The following is a 10,000-nucleotide window of genomic DNA, read 5'->3' as shown; positions in this document are numbered from 1 at the left end:
AAATTCGTTTCATAAATTTCGTTTCATGAATTTGGATTCCGAAATTTGGTTTCATAAATTTGGTTTTCAAAATTTGAACCTAAACATAAATAAATCTAATGTCAAAGCAACCATTTAAACTAAAAGTCATGACACAAAACGGCTGCCAGACTACATCAATAATTATAGTAAAAATAAATAGTAAAACAAAGTAATCTAGTTTGCTTTACATTCACACAAAACTGCTTCATACAAGCATGCTGAGTAACTATTAGACAAAATTTACAGTTAGTTGTCTGATACAAATAATTGGCTACATGGAAAATTAAATTCATACACCCTTTAGCTATTTATACAAATTTTTCGATATTTATCTTAACAGAAAATAGCTACCAAAATTAGTACAAAATCTGCCACAAATGCTGGGTTCAAAATTCACATAAATACTACAATACTATAACTTAAGAGATTTTCTACTCACCCAGATTTTACACAGAAATTATTTAAATCTGACAAGTAAAAGTCATGGCGAATTCCTGGAGCATAATATAAATCCATAAATGCCTAATGCAAAGCACAAAGTGCAAAAACTAAACAGACAATCATAGCTTCCAGAATCCAATAGAACAACCTTGTCTCACAGAAAAAAAAAAACTTTAGCTGTCACAAAACTGAGTGTGCCATTGTCTCTTCTTATAAAGGTTTGCTCAGGTCTAGCCAGTTTGTTACAGTTTCAAAGTTTGGCTATTTACACCTAACTTCTCGAATTTTCACAATTGACTTCATCTTGACCTTACAGTGCAACATGCAAAACTGTCTGTTTACCTGTTAAACTTTATAATGCAGTGCATGTAATACTGCCTCATAATAATATTATTTCATAATATACTCATAAGACAGAAATAATCTTAAAGAAAACCTTAAGTTCCTAACAATATATATATATATCTGTAATAAGGCGACGAGCTGGCAGAAACGTTAGCACGCCGGGCGAAATGCGTAGCCGTATTTCGTCTGCCGCTACTTTCTGTGTTCAAATTCCGCCGAGGTCGATAAATAAAGTACCAGATACGGGGTCGATAAATAAAGTACCAGTTACGCACTGGGGTCGATGTAATCGACTTAATCCGTTTGTCTGTCCTTGTTTGTCCCCTCTGTGTTTAGCCCATTGTGGGTAATAAAGAAATATATATATATCTGTAAATATGATATGTGACAATTATTCGGCAGCCATGATAAAAAACCGAGTTTCGGATTTGGGGGCGGAAACCCACGTCGGCATCTCTTCAGTCATCACGCCATCGAAAAAAATGCTATGAAAATTACCGTTAAAACAAAAGGAAATTACAGTATGATTGACCGTTAAGACAAAAGAGCTATTAGAATGACCGCTAATTGAGGGAAGGGAGTAAAGGTAAGGGAGTAAAAATGTTTATAGCAGTTGCGTATGCGCGCATGTCCATACACATACATGTGCACCGGCACACCCACGTACACTCGCCTATATGTATATACTCATCAACCCTCACTTGAAACACACAAATGTTTATAGACACATTTATTAGATTGCACTGTTTTTTATATTTGTATAGGCTCTGTACATATGCTTACGCATCCGACATCTCTTTTGCATATGTGTATGTATGTATGAATATATATATATCAAAAGTAACATGTAGAAGTTTCGTTGCGTTAATTATTGGTTGTTGCAAATTGCTACATTACATATATACAGTCTTTGGTAACAATGACATGTTAAGGACATAAAAAAGTTCAACAAGTTCCTTAAAATATTGGGCACAAAAGATTACTACATAAATAATCGTTCTCAAGGACATGCTTAAGATAATTCCCAGAAGGAATTGATATTGGTATTGGTATTGTATCTGTATATTCAAACATGCACAGAATATTGGTTGACACAGAGTACTATAATCCATATAAATATACATTCTTTGGTGACAAGAGTATGTTGAGAATCAACATACTCAGTAACTGCCTTTAGCTTACGGAGTTCATGTTTTTACAACTATCGAAAAGCAGCCAGAAAGATAGATATATTGTTGAGAACAAATGATTTCGTTGGGGATTTGTTATTTCCATTCCAGCCCCTGGTGACATGGAAGAAGTTAGAAGGGTCAAGTGGCAAAGACATCATTCTACGTAGGAAAGGCATCTGGGAAATGTATAACTGCTCTCATTCACAGAAAAAAACAACTATTGTTTTACCGTGAGAAAAGCTCTGTTGAAGTGTTAAATGTAATTTAGCAATCGAAGATCGAATCCACACTATGTCTGCAGGAAGCCACTACAAATAGGTTGTGGAATAAAAAATTAATCTACTGCCATGGAAAAAGTGTAAATGTAAAAATGCAGAATTATCGAAGTAATGTACATTCAAAAATGTATGTATAGAAATTTATAAATGAAGTCTTTAATGTTTAAGATTCAAATCAAGGAAGTGTAATAATAATGTTTAGCAGTTCAAAACTAAATAGTGAAATGCAGAATTAGGTCGGCTGATCGTGAAAATCAAGTACGGAGCGCTTCGCTAAAAGCTACAGGTGGCATAGGTTATTTCCGTTGCGTTGCTTAAATAAGATATTAGTAATATGTAGTAGAAAGAAGGATCCATTGGAGGGGCCCTGTTATAGATATTCTTCAACAATCTAAGTATGTCACGAGGTTTCCAGATATGAGTTCTACTCACGTGTCAAATAAAGTATAAAAGTGATATTGTCTGCAAAAATTAGAAATTAGACACAAAAAAATAAATATTCAAAGTAATTGAACATAAACAAAGAAACCGGTCAAATATTTCTAAATTCGATGGCTCAATTAGTTTCATGAAAATGTTGCATGAACTGTCAATAAGCAATAAATATTAAGATTAGTAAAATAAGTATAAGTGATACAGAGCGTCACAACTGAATGTGGTGTGAGAGTTTGGTTTCATTTAAAAAAAATTTTGAGCATCCAGGATATGAGTTCATTGTATTGCGATACATTAAATACGTTCTGGAATGAAAACATGTATGTGCTATCATCGACAAATTTTAACAAGAAAAATACAGAATTATTGGAATTATGGGCATTGAAAGTGTACATCCGTCAAGAAAGTGAAATAATAAGGTTTAGCAGTTGAAAACTGTGAGTAGTGCAATGCAGAATTAGGTCTGCTGATCGCGAGAATCAAATATTGATCGCTTCAATACAGACTAACAACTGTAAGTGTAGGTTCTATGAGTTATTTCCCTTGAGTGTTTGAAAAATATTGTGCAGATGGTATGGCTTATTTCCCCTGAGTGTTTAAAAACATTAGTTATATGAGGTAGATATAAAGATCTCTTCCAGGGACCTATTATCGATTTTTTTCAACGATCTAAGTATGTCACGAGGTTTCCCGACATGAGTTGTACTCACGTATCAATTTTCATCAAAATCAATAAAACGATGTAGAGAGGAGTTAGCTAACAACGCCACAAGCAAACACACACCTGTTTTCCACATATGTAGTAGATATATACCGTAAATCCTCGAGTATAATCCGCCCTTGAGTATAAATACGCAGGGAATTTTTAGGGGGCTGTACCTCTGAAAAACCTAAATCTTGTATATAATACGCATCCCTTCTCTAACTTGAGTCAAGGAGGTCTATATAACCTCCTTGGTTTGTAAAAATGTCTACGGTAATGTCCTTTATTATTATTGTAAATATAACATAATGCAAACGTGTAGCTTTTTTGTGCATTTTGTTTGCAGAAAATAAAGAAATAGTAGTAATAACGTCAGTGAAAAATATTAAGTAAATATTAAGTAAATATTAAGTAAATATTTATCACTATCAGTTGCAAAAGCAAAAATATTTATTCAAATCCTTCAAATTCAACGTCACTTTCAGCATCAAATAACTGTTCTACTTGTTCCTTCATAAACATGTCAGCATCATTGTAGTGTAAATCTCCGTCACCGTCAGATTCATAGTCAAAATCAGATCATTCACTTTCATTTATTTCATCTTTCCATACAATGTCATCCTGAGTACCACCCAGTGCAGACGATATACAACATTTCATAAAACTTTTCACAATAATCTGAGGATCGAATCTATTCTATGCATACACGATCCATTTGCATATCAAAGTCAGATCAGGAGCGCGAACCCTTCCAGCTTTAGTGAACGACTTTTCTCCAGTCGACATCCATTCAGTCCATAATTCAATTTATGACTTCATTGCTTTCAGGCTTAGCTTAAGGTATTTTCGTGCCAGACATCAGAAAATGCGCCTGAATAAACACTGCCTGACAGCAAATAGAGATTCGAACATTGCTTAGAAAATACTTTTCATTTTTAACCTCGTATATAGTACGCAGTAGGGATTTTGACCTTTAAATTTTGGGAAAAAATTGCGGATTATACTCGAGGATTTACTATATATATATATATGTGTGTGTGTGTGTGTGTGTGTGTGTGTGTGTACTTTCCTCCACATGGGCTCCTATGCGCTACGTGGGCTAAACTCTCCTCCCCTTTTTATCTAACTTTTCTCTCCTCTCTTCCTCTCACCCACCTCTCCTTTCTTGCTCTGGCAACTAATTCCTCTCTTCACTGCTACCCACCTTCTCCCTTCCACCGTTTCCCTTCATCGTCACCCCCTAAACATTCCAACCCAACCATCCCTATATATCCCATTCCATTCCCACCCCATCTCATGAATCCTGTAACCGATCAAATGCACACACACACACACACATAACTTTCTCTCTCTCTTTCCCTCTTTCTCTATCTCTTTATGTATATATATATATATATATATATATATATATATATACTTTATTTAAAGCAGCAGAAAATTCAACAAAACCTGTTACTCTGAGTTTCCCGTTGCCGTTCGTTGGGAAACTCAGAGTAACAGGTTTTGTTGAATTTTCTGCTGCTTTAAATAAAGCATATCACTCTACCACTGGTATTTGAGTACTCTTTTTTCCACCTTGTTTCACATTTATGTGTTTACTCCGGTATATATATATATATATATATATATATATATATATATATATATATATATATATATATATATATATATATATTTATATTTATATATATAGATAGATAGATTGATAGATAGATAGATAGATAGATAGATAGATAGATAGATAGATAGATACATACATACATACATACATACATAGATAGATACATAGATATGCATATATGTTACGAGATCAGCGGCTGTCTGCCGCTTCTATGTTTATATATTGTCAGTAGGGACGATTGACTGCCATCTCTAGCAGGCCAGTACCGATGAAGGGTAAAAACCCAGAAACAAAGGTCTACTGGTCTTGCCAAGTTGGAGGGGAGTGATTCCCTCCCTTACTCCCGAAATATCGGACACAGTATGTATGTCATTAACCAGCTGGAAAAGACGTTCGCCTGGGGTTAAAATGTAGTCATAGAGTTCTTTATAGAACAGATATTCTATAGTGGCGAACAAACGTCACCATCTAGCAATGCTATTTCTTATCTCCTTTAGAGATTTTAGAACTAGCTATTTTATTTAGAGATTTTAGAACAGCGGCTGTCTGCCGCTTCTCTGTTTATATATTCTGAGTAGTGACAATATTGACTGTCATCTCTTGCAGGCAACTGTCCAGTACCGATGAAGGTTAAAGACCCAGAAATCATGATCTACTCGTCTTGCCATGCTGGAGGGAAATAATTCGCTCCCTTGCTCACAATATCTCGAACACACATTGTGGGTCACTATTCAGCTGGAAAATACATTTCCCTAGAGTTAAAATGTAGTAACATATTTCTTAATAGAACAGCCATGTTATACTGGCAAGAAAAACGTTACCAACATTTATATATGTTATATATATAGTTATATAAATATATGCACAGAGATATTTATGCACATATGTACATACACACACTAACGTTTTGTGTGTTGTGTACGTGTGAGTATATGCATGTATATGTGCGTGTGTGTGCGTGTCTCTTTGTGTGTGAGCGGTATCACAAATGTCACATAAAGGTCTGAACTTTTAATACAGATTTCAGTTTCTTTTTCTTTTAAAACTTCTGATTAAATATTGAAACCTTTCCGTAACTTCCCGACAGTTAGTAACAGTATTCTCTAAAACAAGAAAATAATCAGAAAAATAAACAAATAAAGTATTAGAATTTCAGACCCCTTTCGTGACTTCTCATCCCATCTTCAGAGGAACAGGTGCCACGCAATTTCCCACCTAGAGGCGAGAGCTAACTTAGATTATATACGTGGTTGTTCGTTTTACTGGACACACAGACTTTATTCGTGTATGTCGCACTGTTTTATATTTGATATCAAGTGAAAAAGGTGTTGTGTGACTATGCTTCATTTATATACACTAGGAAGCTAAAACAATATAGGGAAAACATTCGTACAAAGATTTAGCACTAAATTAATGGTACGATTTATATATGAGTGCAACTTGTACACAAGTAAATACGTCTTATCATCTAAATCTTCTAATGCAGCCCGTAGACTTAAAACAATGCACATTGATTCTGAATTGATGTACTGCTGGGTATTCTTCATGTCTGCATTTGTGGACGGGAAACTGTTGTCCTGGATTTTCATAATGTTTATTTCAAATCAACACTATAGTACATAAGTTCCATAGAGACGTTATTGCATGCAACTACACTCGTATATATACATGCATTCATATATACACACATGTATACATTCAAATATATATATATATATATCTAAATGTGTAAGTACACACATCATACATAAATGTTTATACATACGAGGTGGGACCCAAAAGAAACCGGAATTTTGCAATATTATTTCTATTCACTTAGTTTTACATATTTGCACTTTTACCGCCTTCAAAGTATTCTCAAATGGTTCAGGGGCATTTTCCACATTTGGAAGCAGTGCTGGAACTCTTGTGAAGAGATGCCTTACAACGCCTCCGGCGTTTTTTTTTTTTTTTTTTCCTTTTTACCACTTCCACATCTGAAAATTTCGTAGCACCAGCTTTCATCACTAATGATGGCGTTCGAAAAATGGTCCGGATCAACTTCCAGCTGTTCTTTCAGTTTCCGACATGCAGTCAGCCGTGACTGTTTCGATCTTCCGTGAGCAAGCGCGGCACAAATTTTGTTGCAACTCTTTTCATTCGAAATTTGTTGCCAGGAGCTCTAAGACACAACAGTCATATCGACAATTTCGTCAGTTGGTCCAAAATCAGTTCATGAATGTTTGTGATGTTTTCATTCGTTTAGGAGCTCGACAAACATTTTATGCATAAATACTTCACACATCCACAAATATACATATATACTAATATGTTTGTACATGTATACAAACATGGCTATATTCAAACATACATACATGCATATATATATAAATGAGAGTATTGTAGTTCACTTGAAGCATTGCGTATCATTTGTAAAGAATAAAATGTTTTGAATCACACAATAATGCACTATAACAACAGCAACGGACTATAATAACTGTTGTAATTTAATCATCAATAATCTGATATGATATTTCGAAATAAAAATTCCTTCTTGAGATATCCCTAGGAATTATTGGAGTCGCTGCTATAACCCGTTTTCCCAACGGCTTTTCCGGGGGTTTTTTTCGGAAGCGTCTCAGCAGCGGAATTCTTCATGAGAAGTGCGTTAGGTCGGCCATGCTTCAATCTCGTGTGTGCTGGCACATCCGTAGCGCTGCTTCTAAGTTATGTGTTATACGTGCAGCTTCCTTCTTTTTTCCCTTCTTCTTTTTTCTCTTTTTTTTTTGTTTTGTTATAAACAATGCATGAGCATGTTATCAAAAATGAACCTACACGCATCCAAATGAAGCAAAATAATATATTGCTTACCAGCCTCCAGCATGTTGTTAATTGGGGGTCCTAGTCTGTGGATGAGTATAGCTTCCTTAATTCTTAAATTACCCAAATTTCTTTCATTGGCCTCAGTTGTGACTTTTATGCTTTTGTTGGTGTTCCGGCATCTGTCTAGATGTTTTCTGAAGGAGGCGTCTCTCGTGTTCAGATGTTCTTTGATGCGGACGTGTAACGGTCTTGTTGTGCTACCCACATAGAACTTGTTGCATTTGTTGCATTGTATTCTATACACAACATTTACTCGTTGGCACAAATTTGTGTTACGGATAGGACAGTTTGTTAGTGTACATTGATTGTTGTCCCTTGTTCGTTCCTTTGCGAGGTGTCTTCTCAGAGAGGGGCCAGAATGTGCTAGTTGTATGTCTAACCCTTCTCTTCTTATGGCGCTTCGGATGGCTTTAGTTATCGTCTCGCTAAAATGGGGTATTTTAAGGAAGAATGCGTTGCTGAGATTTCTATGTGTTCGGCGTGTTGGTCGCCTTGGGTACTTAAGCTGATTTACCATGGATGTAGGGTACCCGTTTGTTTTCAATATATCTAGGAAGCGTGTAGTGTAGGTCACCTTGTCCGCTATCCTGCTGCACTTGCTCTGGATGCGTGCAAGTTCATTTCTGGCGTATCCTATTTTGGCACCGAGTGGAAGTCCTGAATTGTACTGGACAAACATATATCTACTGGCTGCTTTCCTGTAGAACTCGGTGTGGATCTCTCCTTCTTCCGTCATATTCAGTTGGAAGGAAAGTAGTGGTAGTGATCCAGTGATGCCGAGATGTTCTATAGGGTCCATGTTATTGAACGTCGTGAATATTCTGTCAGCCTTATCACGGGAGGATGTATGAGGACGTCATTTACGTACCTGGTGAAGAAGGCACATGACCAGCAAATGTTGAGTGCTCGACGTTCATGATAGTTCATATAAGTGATGGCTAGTAGGCCTGAGAGACTGGATCCCATGGGGAGACCTGTTGTCTGTTTGTATTTGTGTTCCTGGAAAGAGAAGTAAGTGTTGTCCACGATGATGGACAAAAGTTGATGCATATCAGCTACGGTCAGAGAAAAAAGAAGGAAACACACGAGATTGCGACATGGCCGACCTCACACATTTCTAATGAGGAATTCTGGAAGGAGCTTCGTGAGACCACTGCTGAGATGCTTCCGGAAAAAAAAAACAAGAAATGCCGTTGGGAAAACCGATTGTAGCTGCGACTCCATCAATTCCTAGGGATATCTCAAGAAGGAATTTTTATTCCGAAATATATCAGACTATAAATGATTAAATTATAGCAATTATTATAGCCCTTTGTTTGTATTATAATGCATTGTTGTGTCATTCAAAACATTTTATTCTTTACACACACACACGCACACACACACACACACACACACACACACACGCACATGTATGTATACATACATACATATAATGCATCCATGCATGCATACATACAGATATACATGCATGCATGCATACATACATACATGCATACATACATACCTAATTGAATGCATACATACAATCGGGCATACTGTGTCAGGCTACAAAGCGAAAAATTTTTAATAAATCGAAAAGAGAAATATACACGCATAGACATACACATACACGCATACAAAACATGCAAAGGCGCACATACATGCACACGCTCCTCACATACACATAAAAAACGCATAAACACACAAGAGGCACACACATGCACGCACGCGCGCGTGCACCCATGCGTACACGCACACACGTACACTAAGTTGTTGACACTATTAAAATGTCCGATCGTAACTAGAAGGTATGTTTATATCGATTCACACATTTGTTGCTTTCGATCTCCTTGTCTCTCTGTCTCCTTTTATCGTTCCTCTCTCTCTTTCTCTCTATCTCTCATTCATTTACTCACTCACTCTATAACACATAGCTATAGTTGGAAACTATCAATTTCTCCCGATGGTACATCCCGACCTTCACAGCTAGAACACACAGCTACTGATGGTTTGAAGTAACTTAAGACACGTGAAGCACCCGTTACCACTAATGTAGATGACAGCATAATATACAAAGTTTGTTCAGAGCGGTCTATTTCTGTTGGAATATTTGTTACCAAGGTAGGACGATTTCATTATG

The 10,000-nt window shown here is 36.2% G+C and overlaps 1 protein-coding gene across 4 annotated transcripts in view; it reads left to right on the top strand.

Annotated features, from left to right (window-relative positions):
* The window catches only part of LOC115212179 (D(3) dopamine receptor-like), a 1,526,288-nt gene that overhangs the window by 1,229,938 nt on the left and 286,350 nt on the right, over positions 1 to 10,000 (top strand). Inside the window, exon 1 of one of the 4 annotated variants that reach the window (XM_036502728.1) lies at positions 9,828 to 9,981. The exons of the other annotated variants lie outside the window; for them this stretch is intronic. The gene's annotated coding sequence lies outside the window, so the exon portion shown is untranslated. Of the gene's footprint in view, positions 1 to 9,827; positions 9,982 to 10,000 lie in introns of those variants that run through there. 4 annotated transcript variants of the gene reach the window in all.

This window comes from Octopus sinensis, linkage group LG5 (genome assembly GCF_006345805.1).
Source record: "Octopus sinensis linkage group LG5, ASM634580v1, whole genome shotgun sequence".
NCBI classification, from domain to species: Eukaryota; Metazoa; Mollusca; class Cephalopoda; order Octopoda; family Octopodidae; genus Octopus; species Octopus sinensis.
Note: the sequence above shows the minus strand (reverse complement) of the source record. Positions and strands in the feature narration are given on the sequence as shown.